This window comes from Arvicanthis niloticus, chromosome 11, assembly GCF_011762505.2.
Source record: "Arvicanthis niloticus isolate mArvNil1 chromosome 11, mArvNil1.pat.X, whole genome shotgun sequence".
In the NCBI taxonomy this organism is placed as follows: domain Eukaryota; kingdom Metazoa; phylum Chordata; class Mammalia; order Rodentia; family Muridae; genus Arvicanthis; species Arvicanthis niloticus.
In genome coordinates this window covers 8,157,562-8,181,981 of record NC_047668.1, presented here as the reverse complement: position 1 = coordinate 8,181,981, position 24,420 = coordinate 8,157,562, and the positions used below count along the sequence as shown (strand labels likewise).

The 24,420-nt window shown below is 36.6% G+C and overlaps 1 pseudogene; it reads left to right on the top strand.

Annotated features, from left to right (window-relative positions):
• The first annotated feature begins 575 nt into the window (after positions 1-575).
• LOC117717337 (poly(rC)-binding protein 2-like) lies at positions 576-24,010 on the top strand (annotated as a pseudogene).
• Positions 24,011-24,420: the final 410 nt, after the last annotated feature.

Sequence of the window (24,420 nt, the reverse complement as noted above, 5' to 3'; positions counted from 1 at the left end):
TTAAAAGCTAACATAAGATGATGTTTGTGGATATGGCTCAGCCCCAAAATTCTGACTTTCACTCCTATTGATCAAGCTTAGGGTATGCATTCAATAAACTATCCCCTTCTGACTGAGATCAGTGTTTATGTGGTTTGTGATATGACTCTTGGACCCCTACAGTTACATTTAGTAACAGTTGAGCTTTACATTAAGCCAATGTGTTTAACACATCTGTACTTTCAAATGTAGTGATTATGATGTACTGATTTTGAAATACAGCAGGGCGAATGGCCTCTTGGGAACTAAATTCCTATCAAACTTGGGGGGGATAGAAAATTAAAACATAAATTGATGAAAACTCCAAAAATACAGATACATATAAGAACAAATACTGCACATAATCACAGAAGATAAACTGGGAAAGTTTATGTGTGACTGCGGAAATTTCTAGAAGAAAAAGGGATGTGGAGGTAATAAGAAAAGCACACTACTTACTTATGAAGATTTATGTTCCTAGGTGATAAATGAAAGCAGTCCTCTAATAGAGCATGTGCCTTTTAGCTTCCAAACACTGGGCGAACATCCTGTGAATCATGGAAAGTGAGCTCCTATTCAGTAAGTCCTTAATAACACTCCTTTTATTCTTTAGCTCTCTCTGAACTGATTAAATCCCAAATAAATGAACTCAGGCATGTAATATGTTTAAAGTTGAGAGCGTTTAAGCACCACACTTTGTGTACTTTATATATTTGTAAATATATATATATTCATATTTATAAAATATATGTATTTTGTATCTATATTATATGTATATGCATATATTTTTACATATTTACATGTGTATTATAATATATGAATATTATAATATGTAAATACCTTCACAAATATACAATACATATGTATTCATTATGCATGTGTAAATATAAGCTATGAATCTTATATACATAAATGCCAATTTTAAACAACACATGCATTGTAGGTTCCTAAACATAACTAATTTTTATATTCTAACAAGATAGATATCTTGTACATCAACAGAAAATTCCCATATTTTATGGAACTTCAATGAGGAGAATGTGAATGAAAACATTTTTATTTGTGAAATTTAAGAAATTCCTTTCCAGAATCCACTAGCTGTGAAACAATTTATTAGTGGAGGCAGTTAGTACTCCTGAGCCTCTCTGTCCTTCCCTAGTTAGGCAGTACAGTTTAACCACCTGGTAGCTTTGAAAGTCCTAACACCCACAGTGAACTGCAGGGCAATAAAGAATTCTTCTCTAAGAGAAGTGACTCCAGCATGCCACCAAGGCCTGTCATTATTATACAAATGACAGTTTGCCTTCATTTGGGTGGAATATCATAGCTGGTAATGCAGCACGGCCCATTGCAAGGCTTCAAGGTTCACATAAACAAGTGTAAACACATTTCCACTCCGCTTGCCTTGAGTGAGAATGGGAGTTTGATCTCACTAAAATTCTAGCTCATTATGAGCACTGCATTAATAATTGAGAAGTAACCCAGGGAGTGGCTGCTCCATCCAGATGTACTATAAATACTTGATGTGTTAATGTTTCTTGTGTTTCCAGTCAGCAGTGCCACAGAAAAACTGAGTGGATTACACATCTCCATTAATGTGAAAAGTGAACAACAGGTTCTTCAAATCAAAAGAGAAGTAAATTCAATGGATGTGGACTATACACATAACAAGAGCTTTATTAAGTAGCATAATGTATATTAGCATAGAAATCTTTTTTATTTGTTAGAATTTTAGGTAGTAACAATTCTCTACATTATATATTTATGCTATGCATTTTAAATATGGCTGAAAAATGTTTGAAGGGTGCTACTTTCTTATATATAATAACTTCTAAAACCTGTTTCCAAAGCAGTTACATGAAGGATTTATTGTTTAATATGGGTGAAGATATAAAATAGAAATAAGACATATCCAGAAATCTTTCATGGCCAGTAATTTATTTATATATTATAGACAATTGCAAATTCTCAGTTGTAATAATAAATACTGATCATACATTGATATCAGCTGTTGTACTTAAAAATCTAAAATAACTTTGACTGGGTGCAGAAATTCTGAATAGTTCATGACTAGGGATTATTTTTTTTAATTTCCCAGTTCATTCTAGACATTTCCCTAAAATGGCACATATGGATCCTTTTAAATATGATCGATCAAATAGTTGGTTACAAATAATTTCACTAAAACCCATATACTTAGCTACTCTACTAATTTATGTTGGTTATGACTTTGAACATATGCCATGGAAATCTGAACGTGGTCCTAGCCAGCATTTTGATATCTTTGTTCTCTAAAAGAGAATTCAATAATGGTGTTAGCTTAAAGCTTCATTGCAAGACTGTAAAAGATCAAACCAGAAATGCAGCTGTATGGGACTAAGAAGCCTGAAGAATATATAGGAGAGAGAAACTGAAAACTCACCTCATTCTGGGGATTGTACAGTGTCCAAATTAGACGAAAGTATGGAGAACCTGAAGTTGCAGTAGCAATGAGATGGACTGAGAGGGCAAAATGTGGAGTATCATTTATCAGTTTTGGTTGAGCAGTCTTGGTTTTTGCCAGCAACTAGCATTTCATATTGTGTACTTTTAGAGACATTCTCCCAAAGTCCATATACCTTAAAATTTGGATCTCTCATGATGTCACATCACTGTCTATAATAAATGTCAATATACAAAGCAATTAATATCTCACTCATTTGTTAAATTACAGATGTTTTACTTTTCCTTTGAACTACTTTGAATTTTTACAGTGTTTGATATTGTCTATGTCCATTATAGTTCTGCATCATACAACAAAATATGGTATGTTATTGAGAACCATTTCACATTCACCTGTCAATATGATTTTCTATGTCCACTCATTCATTCTACATATGAAACATTCAAATTTTCACATTCTGGACAAGATAAATTCATACATCTAGGTGATGAAGCTGTCCCCAGGGAACATTTGAAAAATATTTCTAGTCTCACAGTGTTTGGATTCTATTAAGTGGGAAAGGAGGAATAAAAAATTTAAAATCACAACGATAATCAACATTAAGACTTTTTATTTATGTATTTACTTTACATCCCCAAATCTGCTTTCCCCACTCCTCCCAGTACCCCCTCACACAGATTTTCCCTCAATTTTCCTTCTCTATCTCCTCCAGGTGACACACACACACACACACACACACACACACACGCATCACTGCAGGACTAGACATATCTTCTTCCACTGAGGTCAGACAAGAGGAAACAGATTCATACATAGGCAACAGGTTCAGATCCCTGCTCCAGTTGATGGAGAACCCTCATGAAAATCAAGCTGCACTTTTGCTACTTATGTGCAAGGTCCTAGGTCCAGCCCATACTTGATCTTCGATTGATGGTTCCATCTCTGGACCTCTGGGATCTCCTAAGTGTCTGGGTTACTTGACTCTGTTGGTCTTCCTGTGGAGTTCATGTCCCCTTTGGTTCCACAATACCCCCGCAACTGTTCCACAAGACTCCAGAGTTCCATCTAATATCTGGCTGTCAGTCTCTACAGCTGTTTTCATTGATTGCTGGGTGGAGCCTCTCAGAGACCCTTATGCTAGGTTCCTGTTCACAAGCATAACAAAGTGTCATTAATAGTATCAGGGATTGGTTCTTTTCCACGGCAGAAAGTACTACTATTAAAATAACACATTTTGTCCACCACGTGGTACATACTGAAACACTGCCCTCAATACCTCCATGTAGTATAGATTTCCACAGTGTTATTGATATTGCAAGGTGAAACAAGATTAATATAAGGGTTGCTGGGGTCTACAAATTATCTCACAAACCACACAAACACCAATTTCAGTCAGATGTGGATAGTTATTGAGCACACACCCCAGGACTGATCAACCAGGGCCATAGTCCAGATTTGGAAACTGAACCAAGACATTGAGTTAAGATCCTACAGGGACTGTAAACTTAAAATTCACAAATATTTCTGCCATGTTATTCCATCAATCAGGATTTAGGAATGGAGATTTCTTTAGGAACATGGCTTTTCTGTACACTTATCTTGTTCCCATTGGTTGGGGTATTCAACTATGGCAGGAGACTTGCCTTGTCTAACATCCATGCCTTAAAACCTTATTAACCAGGGTGGGAATCATCTAACATTCATGTCTTAATTTGTCGACCAGGAGGTCAATTGTCCACATGAATGTCTCTTTCTGGAAGTAGGATGTCAATTCCCAGGGAGATCTCAAAGCTTCAACTTTACTAAACCATTACTCAAAATGGAAGGCTTATTCCAAATAGTTTCTTATATTGGTGCAGGTGTCTCTCTTATGTTGGCATCCATCTCAGGGGCAGTTTACACTATCAGTGCTCATACACAGATGCAGGAAGTACTATTCGGTATTTGGTTCAACTCCAACCTTATGGTGGGTAACTATCCAAAACAGTTCTATTGACTTGTGTGCTTATTGGTTTCAAAGGACACAGAACATAGCAGAATATGTGATTAACTAGACATTAGAAAGTTTCCTTGTAACATCAGAAGCATATGAGAATGATTTCTTATAATGGCAGGCTAGCCAGGTAACTGTTACCTAACCCTTAACATTTCATGTCACCCTTAACATTCCATCTAGGACTTAGTATTTTACTTAGGCCCCAAGTTTGATGATTCCACAGAAGTTACATAATCCTAGGAATTGAAGGAAGAAGTCTGCAATAAGCCAAGTTGTATGTGCCTCTCCATATCTGATCTGTGCTGTCCAAACACAAGTTTCTTCTTTTTTCTGAATAATTCATGTAATTAATCAGACAGCAAATTATCTGACAAAAAATGTCAGAGTATCCCTCCCAAGTGTGAGAAAACTGAACAGCCTGATGCTTGATAAACATTCTTACAAGCTCACAGAGTGCTGAAGTCATGATTTCCTCCGTAAAGCACCCCTCTGCATGTGAAGCTGGAGTCTATTCATATGTCACTAACTGGAAACTAGAAGTCAGGGAACACATGAGAGTTTCCTAGAGATAATAATGGTTTTTTGTCTGTGTTTCAGCAATCTCATGTCTTCTGTCATCTTCTCCACAATGTAGCAAACCAAACTTTTAGCTTGTAAGTCAACAAAAATTGTATATACTTGTCAGTTGGCTATACACTTCAAAACTCTTTCTTTTGTAATATTCCTTTTCACAAAAAAGTAAACATTTACTCTACAAATAAAACTAAGTCAAATATTTACAAATTATGTTTGATAATACAATGATTATAACAATTATATATTAATACAATAATTATAATTCAATTTTTACCTTACTATAGCACATGAAGGAAATGAGTTCTTTTTCTTTAAGCAGAAAACAGTGTTTTAATTAACACATATAGCTAGCTAGTATCCTCTTAGGACTCATGCTATAGAATTTAATGAAACATTCTTCATGTTCATGTTATAGTTAGGAGAATAATAATCATACATTTAAAAATTATATTAGTTTGAGTATAACATCAGTTAATGAGCCGTCTTTTCATTCCAATGGTTTTATTTCAACACCACCATTTACTTTAATTAAACATTTGGGCCAAATTATAATTGAATGGGTTTGCACAAACTCAATTAAACTGTTCAGTTCTTGAGTGTGTTTCATTTGAGCATAGAACCTTGGTATGTATGCATAAATTACTACACAATAATATCATAAAGATAAGCACATTCTATATTCTTCACACTGGCATTTGGCCCATCTGAGTTCAGCTTCTAAATGGCCAGATGTTTTTAGAAATACTCAGATAACTGGAGATTACTTACACAATTATCTGGGCCAAATGAACAGTTGTTTCTTTCATAAGCAAAAGAAAAAATCATCAGAAAAAATACAAAGATGAAATTTTTCTTTTAAGATCTAGTCTTAAAACATTATTAAACCAACTTCACTATATTAAGCATGTGGCTTCTAAATTATATTAAAATGGGTTTAACTTAAGGAAGCCATGAAGTAAACAAATATCTTTATGTCTTAGATATGCCACTCATAAGTTACTGTTGATTTGTAAAAAGCATTCTTTATTGTATTTGATTTTGCATATTTCATGATTCTCATAATTTGGAAAAATGATTTTGGCATTTTAGAGCTCAACATTTAGCTAGGAGGCAAACAACTGAAAATGATATTCATACTTTTATTGTTTCCCCTTTGCTCTTTATATATAAATATTTAATGTATTAAATAGGCCAAAAATTAAATGTATGAAACTTAAAATTATTTTAAATAGTCTCTTTAATAAATATTCAGTTTTATTTTATTTGTATTTTGCATGTGTATATGTGAGGGTAGGTATGTGAATATTATATGAGTGCAAGGATTCATGGAGACCAGAAAAGTAGAGGGTTCAGATGCCCCTGGAGACAGGGTTACAGGTAGTAACCATATGACATGGATATTTGAAATCAGACCCCGTATGCAGCAAAGGCCAGAAAAATATAGTTTATGGAATAATGTTTTTAAATATAATTATGATACACATACATACATACATACACACACACACACACACACACACACGTATGTGTGTGTGGAGAGAGGGAGAGAGAGAGAGACAGAGACAGAGACCTAGACAGAGAGAGACAGAGAGAAACAAAGGAGAGATCAAGTTTTCCACAAAATCTTACTTTACCACAAAAGCAATTTAATTTATCTAACTTGCCTTGGCCTGGATATCTGTGGCTGGAGCAGTCTCCCAGCTGATCTGCTCCCCTCTGGAAACTGAGTCCGGAGGCACCCTAGGGAGGTCACAGACCACAGAGCAGCAGGTAGGAGAACCCACACACCTCCCTAGGCCTTAGAAGCACAACTAGCAGTAAGGAGCCCCCAGAGAGCACCTGGCATCCAGACACTGACCCTACGGAGAGCAACTCAACTTCAGACCCTGGCCCGGATACCTGTGGCTAGAGCAGTCTCCCAGCCGATTTGATCCCCTCTAGAAACTGAGTCTGGAGGCACCCTAGGGAAGTCACATACTGCAGAGCTGCAGAGGTACCCAAGAGAGGTCAAGGACCGCAGAGCTGCAGGCATCCTAGAGAGGACATGGCCCACAGAGTTGCAGAGTAGGAGACACCATATCCTGAAGCATCATAGAGGATCAACTACATTCAGAGCAGCAAACACCTAGCTGGTCTACTACCATGGAGACACCATATCCTGAAATATCCTAGAGGAGCCACTGTACCCAGAGCAGCTGGAGCTCAGGATCATAGAGTCATCTGGATCCCAAGGAGTTCTGGCACAACCAAGATAACTGGAAAGGCAGACTCCAGTCAGAACCAGTGAGTGTAAGTAGCACTACAGCTAACCAAATGGCAAAAGGCAAGCATAAGAATGTAAACAACAGAAACCAAAGTTACTTGGCATCACCAGAACCCAGTACCCCCACCATAGCAAGTCCTGAACACAACATCACACCAAAAAAGCAGGACTCAGTATTAAAATCACTTCTCATGATGATGATGGAGGACTTTAAAAAGGACATAAACAACACTCTCAAAGAATTTGAGGAGAATGCAGGTAAACAGGTAGAAGCCCTTAAAGAAATGAAAAAAATACAACCAAACAGGTGAAGGAATTACACAATAACTGTCCAGGATCTAAAAATTGAAGCAGAGACAATAAAGAAATCTCAAAGGGAGACTACCCTGGAGATAGAAAACCTAGGAAAAAGATCAGGAGTCATAGATACAAGCATCACCAACAGAATACAAGAGATAGAAGAGAGAATTTCATGCGCAGAAGATACCATGGAAAACATAGACACAACGGACAAAGAAAATGTGAAATGTAAAAAGCTCCTAACACAAAACATCCAGGAAATCCAGGACACAATGAGAACACCAAACCTAAGGATAATACGTATAGATGAGGGGGAAGACTCCCAACTTAAAGGGCCAGTAAATATCTTCAACAAAATTATAGAGGAAAACTTCCATAACCTAAAGAAAGAGATGTCCTTAAATATACAAGAAGCCTACAGAACCCCAAATAGACTAGATCAAAAAAGAAACACCTCCCGTCACATAATAATCAAAACATCAAATATACAAAACAAAGAGAAGATACTAAAAGCAGTAAGGGGAAAGGCAAAGTAACATATAAAGGCAGACCTATAAGAATTACACAAGATTTCTCACCAGAGACTATAAAACCCAGAAGATCCTGGACTAATATCATACAGGCCCTAAGAGAACACAAATGCCAGCCCAGACTACTATACCCAGCAAAAGTCTCAATCAATATTGATGGAGAAACCAAAATATTCCATGACAAATCCAAATTTACACAATATCTTACCACAAATCCAGCACTTCAAAGGATAATTGGTGGAAAACTCCAACACAAGGAGGGAAACTACAACCTAAAAAAAACAAGAAAGTAATCTTCCAACAACCCTAAAAGAAGGTAGCTACATAGCATTACCTGAGGATCCAGCTATACCACTCCTGGGCATATACTCAGAAGATGCTCCAAAATATAATAAGGACATATGTTCCACTATGTTCATAGTAGCCTTATTTATAATAGCCAGAAGCTGGAAAGAACCAAGATGTCCCTCAACAGAGGAATGGATACAAAAAAAAAGGTGGTACATCTACACAATGGAGTATTACTCAGCTATTAAAAATAATGAATTCGAGAAAATTTTAGGTAAATGGATGGATCTAGAAATTATCATCCTGAGTGAGTTAACCCAATCACAAAAGAGCACACAAAATATTTACTCACTGTTAAGCAGATGTTAGCCCAAAAGCTTGGAATAGTGAAGACTCAACCCGCAGACCACATGAAGCTCATGAAGGAGGAAGACCAAGAGAGAATGCCTCAGTTCTACTGAGGTATGAGCTTCTTATTGATATAAAATTGAGATGAATATTGATACTCTCATGGGCATTGTGCCTATATAACACATTTAGGAATACAAGGATTAGACCCAGTCCTTCTTTAAGTTTTTTAACTGATTTGGGATGGTTAGTCTATGAGTTAAGGGACTATAGCAAATTCAGGGCTTTGAGATTATTGTTAGGGTGTTTTCCATATTTTATTTGGAAATAGCTGAGAGTAGTTAACAGACAACAGTCCATGTTACCTTACATGGATAGTTGGTTTTCAAAACATCAGAAGTCCATAGAACTGACGTTACAAATATTTCTATATTAATGTTCATTTTTATTAAAGACCTGTCTGCTCCTGACAGCTTCCTGTATTGAATTCTAAGAAGAAATTGAGCATCCTTGGAGTTACTCCAGTTATGCGGTGACAGCCACTAGGCAAGAATTGCCTCTTTCCATCTACAGACTAATTACTGTCCAGAAAAGGATACACTTGCAGAATAGTCGACTGATTATATCTGACTAGACAGAGTAATCAGCCCTTAATAATTCTGCTTCACTAAGGTCTGTCAGATGATTCTGGGCCAGAAGGCTGAAGACTTGATGCTCCAATGTTCAGTACTATAGGGGCTTTCCAGGTGTTCAGAGGTCTCTATAAATTGGCTAAGTTTTAGAAGCTATGCTTTGTGCTTCCCATAATTTCAGTTAACTCAGTCATTCCAGATTTCTGATGGGGTTGAAGACCTATAGTCTCATAACCAATCCTGGCCATTTACTTTGAGAGAAAAGATCTGAGTGGATGGTTTTCAGCTGACATTCATTCTAAAGCCAAGAAAAAAGCCAGGTTCAAAACTAAGTGTTTTAGTTAGGAGAGATGACAGAGATTCTGGTTAGTCAACAAAATGATGGACTGGGTATTAGGACTATCTTGTACCTCACTGGTACAATTAGGAATAATTATTCTCTAATTGTATTTTGAGGGAAAAGTTTTATTTTAACAGGAAGGGTGAAGCTAGGTGATGAGAGAGAGAAAGAAAGAGAAAGGGGGGTATGGATGCAGATGTTCACGTGTCTCCACCAGTCAAAAATTGTTTATATATCTAGGTTGGGTATTGGGATACACTTCTGATTGAGCATTACCAAACTTATAAAGCCTTTGATTAACATTTAAAAAATGTATAAAAGCAAAAAGGAAAAGGGGGGAATGGGATAGGGGTTTTCCAGGCAAGGGAAATGGGGAAATGTGATGGCATGTGAAATGTAAATAAAATAAAAAATAAATAAAAAGAAGAAAATATCAAAAAATATAATAATGTAATTTTCATAGAAATGTTGATAATTGCCCTTTAATAAATGTGTCTTGAAGCTATCAAAAAAAGAAATTCTGCTATTATATCATAAAAAATAATTTATCTAACTTATATTACTGTTTTTTCTAACAGATAAAATAATATTTGCATAACCGTTACACTTTACTTGAGTAATCTATGTTTGGTACTATAGAATTTGTACATGTGCATAGAATGTTTACAGTTCTACCTAGGAGAAAAGGTTTTTGAATGTTATTGCTTACTACTCTCATCCAAATACATCAGATACTGTGCTATTGTTTGCCTTGAAATTATTTATAAATTATTATTCATGAAAACTTGGCAATTCAAATAGAATCATATATATTTGAGTAAGTTTTTTAAAACTTAATTTAACCTTTCTTCCTTTCAGGTGTGGGAACATGGGCTATGTAAAGGGCTATGGAGGAGAAGGAAAATAGGTGGTGAGCGGCATCTCTGGAATGAGTTGGAAGCCTGGGATGTGGTAGGCTCTCATGAGTCTATGTGGGTTACCCTAGCTGAAACACCTATGGGAAATATGAGGTTGATGTGGCTACCTCCTATAGCCAGGCAGGACTTCTATTGGAGAAAGACGGACACCAAAACACACCCACAAAACCTTCAACCCAAAATTTGTCCTTCAAGGTCTGTAGGGATAAAATGAAACAGAGATTAAGAATATGAGAAATCAATGACTATTTCAAGTTGAGACCCATCCCATGGGAGAGAGCCAATTTTTGACATATTTATCACACTCTTCTGCTTTCACACATGAACCTAGCATAACTAACTGTCCTCTGAGAGGCTTCACTGAGCAGCTGATGGAAACAAATGCAGAGATGCATGGCCAAACATTGGGTGGAACTTGGGGATTCTTGTGGAACAGTTGAAGGATCATGGAAACCACAAGAATACCTACAGAGCCAACTAACCTGTGCCTATGGGGGCTTACAGCTATTAAACCACCAACTAAAGAGCATTCATGGGTTGGACCTAGCCCCTATACATAGGTAGCTGATATGCAGTAAGGCCTCCATGTGAGTTCCCTAACAATTGAAGTAGGTTCTGGCTCTGACTCAGTTTCTCAACTTTGGATCCTTTCCCCCAAGATGGCTGTCTTGTCTGGCCTAGATGGGAGACTATGTGTCTAGTCCTACTGTGCGTTGATGTGCCAGAGTAGGTTGGTGTTCATGGGGAGACTCTCCTGCTTGGGGGAGAAGGAGAAGAGGGGATGGGAGTGTGGGGGTGGTACAGGGAGGAGAGGAGTGAAGGAGCTGTGATCAGACTGTAAATCAAATGAATAAATAAATTAAGGAAAATAAAGTATACTACATTCAGGAACACTAAACAGATCTTTACAAATAAAGAATAAATGTTATTCAAAGTTAGTTTCTGAGTCATTTTTTACTATTCCAATTTTTTTAGTTAAAATTGAATGGGACAATAAATATATGAATAGAAACACTAAATGTAGAAAAAATTACATTTGTAGGGAGGTAATTTCTTTGGGAAAAACTGCTTTCTGCTTGGTAAAGGATCAAAGATATACTGTCTTCAATACAACAAAGGACAGGCCCTAGACTCCTATTGTGTTCTGTGGTGTGACAAGAAAATACTGAAAGACACTGGAATGCCTCTGTCAGATCCAAGACTTAGTTGACCTGAAAATCTCACTGGTAGAATATCTTAACATGAGACAAGATTCCCAGAAACCACAGAAAATGCCATTTCAGGAGAGCAAGGATGCTATGAGAAAAAGCTACAGCACTGAGCATAAAACAAGAGCAAATGAGTTTGCCCTGTTGCTGTGAAAATACATAGACAGAAATGTGTGGGTAGATATCAGTAAAGAAATGATAATGGAGAAATCAGAAACTTGCCTTCTATGAATATTGGTAGGTAATTGTAAAGTGGTCACCAATGAGTATAAAAATATTCATTATTGGCATGATTGTGTCTCAAAATCAGTAACATTTAAAATGATATATTTGGGGGGGGTTGCATAATTAAGGGCCCATGCTTTGTGAAAGACTACACTTGTTTATGTCTATTATCTCAGAAATAATCATTGAGAATCAAATAATATGATTGAACTATATAATGTATGATTGCTCTGCTTATGGTTTATTTCTCTGTTGCTTGTGGCTTTGTACTGCTTACATATAATACCCTTGTGTAGGTGATATATAATACACATTGTTCTGAATGGTCGCTTTTAATATGACAAAATATTTTCTATTTATTACTTGACCTTGAAAATGTGTCAAAATAATTGTTTAGAGTTTCAATTGTGATTTTTGCCCAAAGTCACTACCTCCATCAGCTTTTGAATTAAGCCTATTAATAGACCTATTCACAGGAGACTTCTAACATAATTACTACACAGAATAAAGTCATCTTCTGAAGATTAAACAAAGAGTTCTAATCCATTACACACTGACCCACATGTATTCCCATTGATCTAGAATCTCCCTTGCCTGCAGTGTTTTCTTTAGATGGCGCAGAAAACAGCAAGCTGTTTGCAGTAGATTATAACTTTGGCAGGTGCTGATACTTCACATGTCCACTCTGACCCTATAAATCAACTACTCTGTCTGGCTGTTTCCTATTGCATTAAATAGCAACAAACATCCCCAGAAATATTGCAATTTTTGGTAATTTAAAAAGAATGAGCAAAGTCTTTAAATATCCTGAAGATTCTTGTTACACTAGCACTCACTATTCTTTCTCCAGATTATTTTCTTGATTCATATAAACATCCAAAATTGAAAGCAAAATAGAGACAAGCTAAACTTTCCAAGTAGACTGTCGTCTGGCCATTTGCCAGGACTTGTGCAAGGGAATATAATGGAGATTGTCACATAGAACTAAATTGTGTGAACTGCAATGTTCCAAGTAATTAAAATCATTGACCTCGGGAATATATTGGAGTATACATGGAAAACATTTATTCTGCAGTGGTGCAAAGAAGAGAGCATCTCAGGGAAACTCAGCTACACACCTTGTTCATGGTTCACCAGCAACTCCAGTGTTGGTAATTCTCAAGTAAATTACAATTATAATTTAGGGTGGCAAGCTCAGGAAAGATTATCTTTACTTTAGTTATCTATCTAAGACTTACTTCTCTGTTTTGCAAAGATATGAATGATTATGTTTAATAAGAACAAAACAAATAAATTTTTAAAACTGCCTTGAAGGTGACTTGAAAACAAAACAGTGATTCAGGCAATTCAGTTTTTATCAACTTTAATTTTATAGGAAGCTCATATGTTCATTTACTGAACATATTTGTATAAGGTAAAATTTGATACTGTAGTTATGAAGATGATCTTCATTGTTAAGTATGCAGTTTAGTGGCATTTTTGAGTGGTTTATTTAACATTTCTTTAAAAGGTAAGTGAATTGCTCACCCCAAGATATCACCATATGACAATTATATAATTCTGGCTAAGTTACTGACGTTTGCCAATGCTAGATTTTATTTTTTAAATGAGGATTATAATGACATCTACTTAAAAGGATAGATTTTTAGAGTTAAGTTGGGAACTTTAAGGATAAATTCTTTAGTGCAACATTTAAACACAGAAAGAGATCAACATAAGAAACTACAACTTTGGATTCTAGCCCATGATTTTGCAAAAGTCTTCTGCTTTTCCAGATCCTAGGTAAAACACCCATTCCCTGCTACCCCTTCTTAAAGTCCAATCACTATTCAGGGATGGTATGATAGTATACAAAACAACCCCAATATTCTACCAGAGGATTTCTTCAGCTGAAAAGAACATCAGTAAAGTGGCTGGATACAAAATTATCTCAAAGATGTCAGTAGCCCTCATTCTTACAAATGATAAATGGGCTGAGAAAACAATTTGAGAAACCAACACCCTTCATTGTAGCCACAAATTTTATAAAATGTTAGTCATTACAAAAATGTAAATCAAAATGATCCTGAGATGCCATCTTAAACAATCATAATGCTTAAGATCAAAACCTCAAGTGACAGCAAAGGTTGGCAAGGATGTGGAAAAAGGGGAACACTCTGCCATTGCTGGGGGGATTGCAAACTTATATAACCAGTCTAGAAATGAAGTTGGCCATTTCTCAGAAAATTGGAAATTTTCTACTTGAAAACTCAGTTCTACCACATCTGGGCAGATACCCAAAAGATGCTCCACCATACCACAAGGACACTTGCTTAGCTATGTTTGCAGCAGCTTTATATGTAATAGCCAGAAACTCAACGAAACCCAGATGTCCCTAAACTGAAGAAGGGATACAGAAAATATGGTTCATTTACACAATGGAATACTACTCAGTTATTATAAATAAGGGCATCATAAATATTCTAGGCAAATGGATAGGACTAGAAAATATTAACCTCAGTGAGTTAACCCAGACCCAAAAGGAAATGCATAGTATGCACTCACTGATAAGTGGATATTAGCCAAAAAGTACAGGATATCCAAGATACACCCCACATACTCAAAGAAATTAAACAAGAAGAAAGGCCCCAGTGAGGATGCTTAAATCTCACTTAGAAGAGGAAATAAAATAGTCATGGGAGGCAGAGGAAGGGAGGTAATTGGGTGTGAGAGGGATGGGAAAGGAGAATGTGGGATGGTCAAATCAGAGGAGAGACAGAAGACAGGCCCAGAGGTCCAGGAAAATGAATGGAAATCTCCAGCTGCCAGAGGCCGTAAGAGGGAATCTCTAGGAAGCCCTGGAGACCTATGATGAGGAAGTTTCTAGGGGTCAACTCGGGTGATCTTAGCTAAGATGCATAGCAGTGAGTATATGGAACCTGAAGAGGCTATTACCTATATCTAGGCAAGACACCCAGTGGAGGGACAAAGACATCAATGGACGTACAAATTCTTCCACCCAAAATTTGTCCTGTCTGAAAGAGATACATGGACTAAAATGAAGCAGAGACTGAAGGAATGGACAACCAATAACTATCCCAATCCAAGACCCATCCCATGGGCAGGCACCAATCCCTGACACTACTAATGATACTCTGTTATGCTTACAGACAGGGGCCTAGTATAACTGTCCTAGAGAGTCTCTACCCAGCAGCTGACTGAAATAGATGAAGATATCCACAGATAAACGTTGGGCAGAGTTCAGGGAATCTTATGGAAGATCTGGGGAAAGATTTAAGGCCCTGGAGGAGTTAGTAATGCTACAGAAGACAACAGAATCAACTAACCTAAACCTCTGGGAGATCTCAGAGACTTAGCCACCCCCTAGAGCATATACATAGGCTAGATTGAGACCATTGGAACATACATAGCAGACATGCAGCTCAGTCTCTACGTGAGTCTGCCATCAACAGAAGAAGGGGCTTGTCGCAAAAGCTGTTGCCTGACTGTGGAATCTGGCCTCAGTGGGAAAGAAGGTGTCTAACCTTGTATAGACTTGATGTACCAGGGTGGAGGTTACCCAGGGAAGCCTCACCCTCTCAGAGGAAAAGAGGAGGAAATGGGAAGACACTGAGTGGGGTGCTTAGAGAAGGCAGCATTTGGGATATAAATAAATTTAGTTAATTAATTAAAAATGTCTGACCAACATCTGCCAACAGGACTCCTTCCCCTAGCTTCCATATTCTTGCCCACAACTTCAGCATCAGATTTCTACTTTACTGGAAGTCACACCATATTAGGAACCTCAGAGACCAAGAAGTTATCCAGAATACTAAAGAACACAAAATATTCAGAACCCCAGAGGCATGATTGACACCTAAAATCCCTGATTTCACCTAGACCACCAATCCCCAGTGGAGACACCTTAATGAACATGAAGTTTTGAGAAACAACAGAACCCCAGACCACACAGGCCTGAAGATCAGTGAAGAAACAAACCTAAAAGAAATTATACAAAAACTACTCATCTAACAAAGGTAAGCAGAGAAATCAACACTTAAACTTCTAATAACCCCAAACCCAAATGAGTAGAGGCAAGTATAAAAACACAATCAATATCAACCAGGACAACATGGCACCACCAGAGCTTGGCCATCATATTACAGCCAGCCCTACATATTTTAACACAGCTGAAGTTAAATCTAATCTTATGAAAATAGTAGAGGCTTTCAAATATTGATACATATTTGAAGAAATACAGAAAATATAATTAAACAGATGAATGCAGCAAACAAATCTGTTCAAGACCTGAAAAATAGAAATAGAAGCAATAAAAAAATATTAACTGAGGGAAGAGTAGAGATGAAAATGTAGGTAAGAAAGCAGGAACTACAGACATAAGTATCACCAGCAGAATACAAGAGCTAGAAGAAAGAATATCAGGCATAAAGGGTACAATATAAAATTAATATATCACTCAAAGACTATGATAATTCTAAAAAGTTTCTGATACGAGACAGCCAGGAAGTCTGGGACCCTATGAAAAGCTAATAATTAGGAATAATAGAAATAGAAAAAGGAGAATATTCCCAGATCAAGGTAAGAAAATGATTTCAACAAAATCATAGAAGAAAACAATTTGGATATAAAGAAAAAGATGCCTATAAATATAGAAGATGTTTACAGAACAGCAAATAGATTGAACCAAAAAATAAAGTCCCTTTACCATATAACAATCAGAACAAAGAAAATATTAAAAGTTGCAAGGGAAAATGCCAAGTAATATATAAGTACAGACCATTAGAATTGCCCTTCAGTTCCCAAGAATGACTATAAAAGCCAGAAGAACCTGAAAACACCTTTTTCATACTCTAATAAACCACAGAGTCAGCTCAGACCACTATATCCTCTAAAACTTTCAGTCACAATATATAGAGAAAATAAGATATTACATGTCTAAACTAAAATTAAATAATATTTATCCACAAATGTGACTGAAAAGGTTGAAGAATTACAGTGAAACCTACCATCTAGAACAGACAGGCCCAGATTTAGATGGTGCCCTCTGTCTCCATCTGATCATCAAAGCCCTCAAGCTATGGAAAGAAGGAAAAGAACATTAAACATAGTGGAAATATGACTTTTGATGAGATTGTCAACAATATCTGACAGATGAGACACCAGATTTTAGCCACAGAACTTTCTCGAACTATTAGATAGATCATGGGTACTGTAGTCTGCAGTATGGATGGCTGCCATCTTCAGACCATCATAGATGACATTAACAGTGGTGCAGGGGAATGTCCACCTAGTTAAGAAGCAAAAAGAGAAAAAAATCAATAAAAAACTATCAGATCGAAAACAAAAACAAAAAAAGAGTTAGTAATAACAATATGTACTCTATCGTAATAAGGAAAATATATTGATAAGTATATATTAATATTAAAAGCATATAAATGTTAAGCACCATGCATGGTGTGAGCTTCTCCATAATTGTGATTAAGTCTTACTACAAACAACAGTGCTAACTTGTGTCCTGTACATCCCAAATCAAACTACATGTTTGTGGAATCAATCTATATTTTTTCTCTTAACACTTTCCTCTGACTCATTCTCTCTAGCAAGTAGTTCTCAGTGCTAATGTTTTTCTCTAGAGTTTTCTTGCTTTTGATCTTGGTTTTAGATTTTAGGATGACTTTAACTGTCTCATGCTTCCTATGTAACTACCTTTAGTTTATTCCCTAGACTTTTATTCATGGTCAGAGTCAGTATCAAACTGGTATTTTTCAAAACAAAATCTATATATAAATGACTAGTTAACTAATGAATGAACAATATTCAAAATTTTTAGCCATCATAGAAATGGAAATCCAAACTACACTGATATTCCATTTGCTCCAATCAAAATGGCTATCATAAAGAAACTAATAAATGCTAACAAGGGAGTGGAGAGAAAGTGAGATTTTTATACTATTAGTGGGAATGTAAATTAGTGTATCCACTATGTATTTAATTATCTGTGTTCATTAAAAATTCTAGAAATTGAAATATCATATGTTCCATCTTTTTCATTTGAAGATAATTATCTAGAGAAAATAAAGACAACATATACTTAGAAAACGAAATAATCACATTTATCATAACACTGTTCACAAGAGCCAAGCTATGTTTTTGGACTATGACCTCATAAATACATAAAATATGACATATATAAGTGGGTGTACATCTGTGAGTTGGATATTACTCAGTCATTTACAAGAATAAAAGTATATGATTTGAAGCAATAATGAGTAAAAGTGGAGATCACTTTAAACAAATCAGTCCGGACTCAGAAAGCATATATTGATTTCTTTTTGTAGATTCTAGATTTCAAAAGCAACAAGAAATATTAGGGAAGACTACTTTTTCTTCTTTCAGTGTTCCTTAGTTGTCTGTGGTTCTTTGTGTTAAGGTTGAGTCTTTTTCTGAAAACATACATACATACATACATAAATACATACATACATACATATATACATACATACATACATACATACATACATTATGCAGACTGAGGTCATATTTAGAAACATATATGTATAAACATATATGTATGCAACAATAATTAGTGAAAATAGAGGACTTAAATTTGAAAAAAAAGCTAAGGTGTATAAGAAGAGAGAAATAGAGAATAGTATAATTATAATCTCAAAAATATAAAAGAAATAATTAAAAGTAAACAAATAATATGGAGATAAAAGTAAAACCTCATTGTCTTACTGTTAATAATACCATGCATTTTTATAATACTGTCCACAAATAATTGCTCTCTTTGTAGTATAAAATCTTTCTATTCATCTGCTGTTGAAGTGACTATAAAGAAATGAGCAGAACCTGCATCGCACTTGTCATGTCTAACTTAGCTGTGGAAGTGAAAGATCAAGATGTCAAGCGAGACTCTCTAGCTTGGACTTTGTGAGGCTGGAAGTGTAAATAAATGTGATCTATTATCTAACAATCAGAATGGGAGGAATGGAAGTAGAATCGTGGTAGGAAAGATGAGGGGAAAAGGAGAGGACAAAGGCAAGCTGATGTACTATAGTTGACACTATTATTTTTCACAATCATTCAAAAAATGAAGGGCAAGAGGAAATTATATTTAGAAACAGAGACGGTCTTCTAATTCAAGATCAATGACTATACATGACAAATTGCAAAATATTATCATAAAGTATCTTTTCAGTCCTTTGATGGTCTGACTGCTTAGATAGAGAAAGTCTGTCATATTGGAGGTATTTTTTTTGATAAGATATTAAGCTGAGAAATAATACTACACTCTCCTCCCTGGTCTCTAGACAGTACCTATATGATACCCCTCCCCCTCCTCATCTAAGGAAAATTATCCTCATATATTTTACCTGAAAGATAACCTATAATCAATAAAGAATGTGTGCCCATTACATTCTGATGTCACAAATAAAATGTCATATATAAAAAACCAAATTGATACTCTGTATTACCTTGTCTTCTTATAGAAAAATGCTAACTTGAGAGTCTTGGTGGGGTTTTGTGGGTGGTCATAAAATTAAAAATAGAAATTTGTATTTGGAAAATTGTTCTATGTCTCTCTTCATGTGTGTGCCTCAAGTGTCACTATGCACACTGCATATTTTAATACAGTCAAATAGCTTAAAACACAAAACCCACCCAGTACTAAAGCCCTCATATATTTTAGGAACATTTTGAAAAGGGGGTATATATGAATTATTTTGTGTGTGACTTAGCATAATTGCAGTCATGCTAAATTTTACCTGTTGTAAAGGCCTCATAATACTAACACTCAGTTCTTCTGATGTAGTTTCTGTTTTAGTTAGGGTTTTATTACTGTGAAGACACAACATGCCCAAGGCAATTTTAGTAAGGGCAAACATTTGATTGGAGCTGGTATACAATTTCATAGTTCAGGCTGTTATCGTTATGGCAGAAAGCATGGCAGCATGCATGCAGACATGGTGATAGAGGAGCAGAGAACTCTATATATTGATCACAAGGCATCTAGAAACTGTCATTTGTAGGCAGCCAGGTGGAGTGACTCTTCCACATTGGGTAAAGCTTGAACACTAGAAGACCTTAAAGCCTGCCTACATAGTGACATATGTCCTCCAACATGCCCACACCTATTTCAACAAGTGTATAACTCCTAACAGTTCTACTTCCCGTGGGCCAAGCACATCCCAACCATCACAGTTTCTCAGTAAAATATAAGTAAGAAAAGGGATGGCTTGTCCATAAAACCAGGCCATGACAATAGGAATGGTCTGGATCTTTGATTGCAGCCTAAGATGAACCTTATACTCCTGTAGCAAATTGTCAGTGTCCACTTGATTTTCATGCCACTCAGAACTAGTCTTCTATCATAAGTACCCAGATAAATTGCAGTTGTGCAATCCTATTTCTTCTTCTTCATCTTTCTCCAGTGGTATACCCCTAGTTCTCATACAAATTCACCAGTTATTACAGAGGAGTCCCCTAATATATATGAACAATAAAATCAAACCAGTAAACTAGTGTATATAATAACTGTAATAAAGGCTGATAGTTTTTATAAAGAAGCAAGTCTCCAAAGAGGTACAAGTAGTAGAATTTAATTTAAAAGTACATAGAAGAAAATTTCAAAGAATTTTGTGCGTGTTCAAAGAAAAAGGGTAGACAGAAAGATGTCAGCTAATGAAAGCTTTGCATAATTTGGTACTGTGTGTTGTGGTATATTTTAAGTTCCCTATATTCTAGGGAACAGTTTTGCAATATTAAAATTTTAATTCTATTGCTTATCACCATTTACATTATATAAAAATTGCTGAAAGGAAGGGTATAGAGAATTCAGAAGACAGTGGTATTCAAGAGACAACATAAAGCCTATTATATTTAAACAACAGTATTTGAATAGTATTTTTGTCACTCTAATTGACTATGTAAGGCACATAGCAATAAAATAATTGCTGAGTGTCTCAGTCAATTTTCTGTTTCTGAGAATATAGTGCTACAAAGAGGATAAGTTATGAGTAAGAGGTTGGTTTGAGCTCAGGATTCCATTTCAAGATAGTTATACATGAAGATAGCTTTATATGACAGGTATAGTCCAGTTAGAGACTCATGGAGCAAGAGAGTCTCTCTCTCTCTCTCTCTCTCTCTCTCTCTCTCTCTCTCTCTCTCTCTCTCTCTCTCTCTCTGTGTGTGTGTGTATGTGTTTGTGTGTTTGTGTTTATGTACCTAATATGTCCCTTCATTCTATGATTGTACTAGGATTCAATCATAGAAACTTTACCCCATGAACTTATCTTGCCATTAGCTGTTACAGACCTTGGTTTCAAACCTGCAGGATGAGTTAGATTTCATTCTTCTTCATACCTCACAATGGATATTAAATTTGAACATGTGACATTTGGAGACGGGACTCATATCATATCCCAATCAAAATCTCAATCAGAGCACCAGTATAGAGGAACAGAAGACAATAGACACTAAGTGGAGAGCTGTATCCATGAGCAGTTCCAATAATTCCTTTTTAATGACAGTGCTTCTAGTAGTTTAGACTGTAAGTAAGGAACATCTAACATCATCCAAACTTAGGAAACTCCTTTAAGTTCAAACAACTTCAGTTCTTTCAAGAATAAAAATAATGAGGGAATGGCCAACCAATAACCAGCCCAACTTGAGACCTATCCCATGGACAAGCACCAATCCCTGACACTATTAATGATATGCTGTTATGCTTATCGACAGGAGTCTAGCAAGTTGTTCTCCGAGAGACTCCACCCAGCAGCTGAAACAGACACATTCAGACAACCACATCTTAACAGTGGATGGAGCTTGTGGACTCTTATTGGAGAATAGGAGAAAGGAGAGCAGTTCAAAAGGGATAGGAACTCCACAAGAAGACCAACAGAGTCAACTAACCTAGACCCTTAGGGGCTTTCACACATATGTAGCAGATGTAAAGTTTGATCTTCAGGTGGGTAATGAACAACTAGAGAGGGGAATGTCTCAAAAGCTATTGCCTCTCTGTGGGCTATGATCTTCTCTGGGCTGCCTTGTCTGACCTCAGTGAAAGAAGATGTGCCTAGCCCAGCAGGGACTTGATGTGCCAGGGTGAGAGGATACACAGGGTGGGGGGGTGTCCAAATACATTCAAAGAAGAGTGGGGGAGGGGAAGTATTGTGGGAGGGAGTGGCCAGAAGGGAGAAGTGAGATGTAAGTGAATATATATGGTTTTAGTCCTATATATAAAATAAATAACTGAACTTAAACACTGTATTATCAAATTGTATAAAACTTTCCAAAATTACAACAAAGATTTCAGAAAGTGAGAAAAAAAAGGATAAAAACACAATCACTACCAAGTCCTCCTTTTTATTTCATATTTTCTTGAGAAATTTTTCAAAATTTGGGGTCAGGAATTTCCAATAATTTCTATTATATTCTCATCACTCATTCACTATTGTGCTATCTAAATGTTATTCAATATTAGAAATAAGAATAAGTATAAAGTGCAAAACACTTCCACAGAGCTTAATATAAAACTAATAGACTTTAGCTTATTAAAAAGAGAAAATATGCCCAGACCAGCAGATGCAGCAGCCAGAGCATCTGGAGCAGCAGGTGCCTGTGCCCTCTACTGCCCAGCCACTCAAAAGTTCAACTCCCTGTAACTGCTTGGCATGGATACTGGTGTACCGTCAGGCTACTTACACGTGGAAAGGAAGTTGGCAATATCATCAGAAAGAAAGGAGAATTTGTTAAGAAAATGCATGAAGAGAGTGGTGCAATATCAATATCTCAGAAGGGAATTGTCCTAAGAGAATTATCGCTTTGACTGGGCTGACTAATGCCACCCTCAAAGCTTTTGGTATGATCATTGAAAAACTAGAAGACATAAGCTATGAGAAATAGCACAGTTGTAAGCAGACCCCCCCACCCTGATACCTTACAACTGGTAGATGCTGCTAGTCAGCGTGACTCACTTGTTGGAAAGGTGGTTGCAAGATCAAGGAAATAAGATAGAATACATGGGCTCAGGCCCAGGTGGCAGGGAATATGCTCTCCAACTCAACTGAGCAGACAATCACTGTTGCTGGTATTCTGCAATTTCATCATTGAGTGTGTCAAACAGATCTTCATGGTCATGTTGGAGTACCCCACACACACACACACACACATCAAGGTGTGACCATCTATCTGGTCCTGACACAAGCCCACCAGCTATCCAGTCTTCTTTGTAGATGGTCAGGACAGGTACAGCACAGGCAGCGACAGTAGAAGCTTTCCCCACATCACCTCTAGACACGGTCCCTCCAGGTCCCAGTTGAGGCACATGAAGGCCCATACTCATTGAAGGACAGACAGTTTGCCATTCCACAGCCAGATTTGGCCAGGCTGCACCAGTTGGTAATGCAACAGTCTCATTTGCCCATGACCCATGGCAACACCAATTCATTAGCATTGAATCCAGGAATCCAGCTCTCCAGAGGTGAAATGCTATTGGGTAGGTTTGGATGCATCACCTCAAACTACTTCTCATCAAAAAAAAACTGGAAGAGGACATAAGCTATGAGCAATAGCCAGTAGACTCCCCCACCCACCGCAATGAGCTCCCCACCCACTTGAAATGAGCTCACCATTCCAAATGATTTGATTGGTTGCATAATCGGGCATCCGGGAGCCAAAATCAATGAAATACATCAAACGTCTAGGGCACAGAACAAAATCACAAACGCAGTGGAAGGGTCATACTGATCAGCAGGTTCTCATCACTAGATCTGCTGCCAGTATTAACCTGGCTCAATATCTAATCAATGTCAGGCTTTCCTCGAAGACAGGTGGCATGGAGAGCAGCAAGAACGTAGCAGATTCATCCATAATCCCTTCCTGCTGTTCACCCCCACCCATAACCCATCTGTGTAGTTTCTGAACAGTAATTCCAGGATTTAAATAGTTTGTAAATTTTCAGTTTCTACACATTTTATCTTCCACTTGTGATTTTTTTAATTAAAGTATTTTAATTCTTTTTGTGGTCAGCAGTTATGCTGAGATATTCATATTTAGTTTTATAAGCTTCTCCCACTTTTTTGTTTTGGGGGGGTTTTTTTCTGGCTCACGAACTTTTGTTTGTCATGGAAATATAAGAGTAGTTTATTAATACATTTCGGTTTAGTTCTGTAATGTCAGGAATTTTTTAAAAAAAGATTAAAAGATGGACTGGAAAAATGAAGAAAATACTGAAACATCTTAATATTGATTATAAAGTATGTTTTATTCTATATTATTTCTCATTGCAATGACAAAATACTTACCTCAGAGTTACATTTTAACTGAGAAGTC